We start from the raw sequence: 2,376 nt of genomic DNA on the forward strand, positions 1-2,376 counted from the left end.
AAGACTGAACCAGGAAGAAATCGAAAATATGAAGAGACCAATCACAAGCACTGAAATTGAAACTGTGATAAAAATCTTCCAACAAACAAAAGCCCAGGACCAGATGGCTTCACAGGCAAATTCTACCAAACATTTAGAGAAGAGCTAACACCTATCCTTCTCAATCTCTTCCAAAATATAGCAGAGGGAGGAACACTCCCAAACTCATTCTACGAGGCCACCATCACACTGATACCAAAACCATACAAAGATGTCACAAAGAAAAGCTACAGGCCAATATCGCTGATGAATGTAGATGCAAAATCCTCAACAAAATACTAGCAAACAGAATCCAACAGCACATTAAAAAGGATCATACACCATGACCAAGTGAGGTTTATCCCAGGAATGCAAGGATTCTACAGTGTACACAAATCAATCAATGTGATACCCCGTATTAAAAAATTGAAGGAGAAAATGATATGCTCATCTCAATAGATGCAGGAAAAGCTTTTGACAAAACTCCACACCCATTTATGATAAAAACCTTCCATAAAGTAGGCATAGAAGGAACTTTCCTCAACATAATAAAGGCCATATATGACAAACTCACAGCCAACATCGTTCTCACTGGTGAAAAACTGAAACCATAAGTGACACTCTAGGCTCCAGTACAGCTACCTTGGAGACATCTGTGACTGTCCCAGAGGAGACTGAGCATGAGTGTACTGCTGGACCATCAGAGACAAATTGCAGAAAAGACATACACATGCTCAAAGTATTAATAAATTACCATCAGCAGGATTTGTTGACCATTTGAGTCCCTGTCAACTCTTAGAAGTTCAGTCGTGTTAAACATGTTGGATTGATTAGCACTGCTTCTACTCAAGAACACGCCATCCTTTTTTTTTTTTAATTTAATAATGTGACTGTTCACCCTCTTGTCTAGGTAACAAGGTAATTTTCAAGGATTATATTGTATTACAGTTGCTTTTTTGTACATAGTCAGAATGTGTTTCTTCAAATGTCAGAAGAAGGTTAGTAGAGATGTTTGTCATGGCACAAGAAATTTCATCAAGTGAAACTAGGCAAGCCAGATTTCTTAAAAGTTGGAAGCTACACAGTTAATTCAGTTAATTCAGGTCATCAAAAGTTGTACAAAAGTGATGAAAATAATAAACTGCTATATTAAAACGTCCATTCACATTTTTTTTCTGATTCAAGTGGTTTGTACATCAACTTTTTTTTCTGAATAAACTTTTAATATATCTTTGTGCAGTGGCAATATCACAGCTCATGAAGTTTATCTGAGGCACAATTATTGCTGATTGAAATGTTTAGAGTAATGATTTTTCCCACATAATGTTAATTATTTTTATAATATAATTATGCATTTTGGTTTAGAAATTTTAATGAATATTTGAAGGAGAGATGTGATTTGGAAGTTCATTAGCTATGTGGTTTTCAAGGCCTGTTCAGAGGAGGTAGAGACTGAACACATAGTTGAAAGAACACTAGTCTTGGAGAAAGGTCATGTGGACTCTATCACCTGGGATCTGTTTTTCCTAGGCTTCCTCCACTAAATCTTTCTAGGATGCCATTTTCTCATCTGACAGATGGAGAAAATAATACCTATCCTATATTTTTCATGGACTTAGATTTTCAGAGAGAGTTACAATTTCAAATATTCTAACACTTTGACAGGACATTCGTCTTAATTTCTGGCTCACAAAGCCCAGTCACATCAAGTGTTGTTGCATAACTAAGGTCGTAGGGAACTAGAAGCTACAATTCAACCTGGCTTTTATGTCTTTCATTTTATGTGCAGTTATTATACTCTTTGTCTTTATGGCTTTTAGGCTCAAGATAAAAGCTCCTGAAGCATGAGAGTTGAAAAAGCAGTCATTCACATCTCCTAGTAACCTTCATTTTGTCATTCCTTTTGCAGTTTTCCTGAGAAATATGACAGTTTTCAACTCTCACAGAGACCGAAAGGATGATTGAGGTAATCACAGTCTTATAAATTTTTGAGTTTGAAAGATCAGTCCTTTGCTTTCAGGTGAGAGAAAAGAAGTCCTGACACAATTCATTTATAACAGTCCATCCTGTGTCCTTTGTGGAAGAAGAAGAATCAGTAGAAGAAAATGGAGTGGAGAATTATTGGCAGAGATTGCCAAGGGATAGGAAAAGTGGCCAGCTGGTCAGTGTTAGGGTTTGCACAGGTACACTAGAGAAAAACAGAAAAGTATCTCCCATGGATATACAGAATCTGGAAACAGGAAGCGAACAAAGGAACTGGGGTTCACATGAAGTATTAAGGGGAACTAGATAAAGGCCTGTTTGGAAAGGCAATGATACAACTACAAGCTACTAATTTAAGAAAGAAAAATCCCATTG

At 36.7% G+C, this 2,376-nt stretch overlaps 1 pseudogene; it reads left to right on the top strand.

Moving 5' to 3' along the window:
- The first annotated feature begins 1,246 nt into the window (after positions 1-1,246).
- LOC136143162 (U4 spliceosomal RNA) lies at positions 1,247-1,370 on the top strand (annotated as a pseudogene).
- The last annotated feature ends 1,006 nt before the right edge of the window (positions 1,371-2,376 follow it).

Source organism: Phocoena phocoena, chromosome X, assembly GCF_963924675.1.
Source record: "Phocoena phocoena chromosome X, mPhoPho1.1, whole genome shotgun sequence".
NCBI classification, from domain to species: domain Eukaryota; kingdom Metazoa; phylum Chordata; class Mammalia; order Artiodactyla; family Phocoenidae; genus Phocoena; species Phocoena phocoena.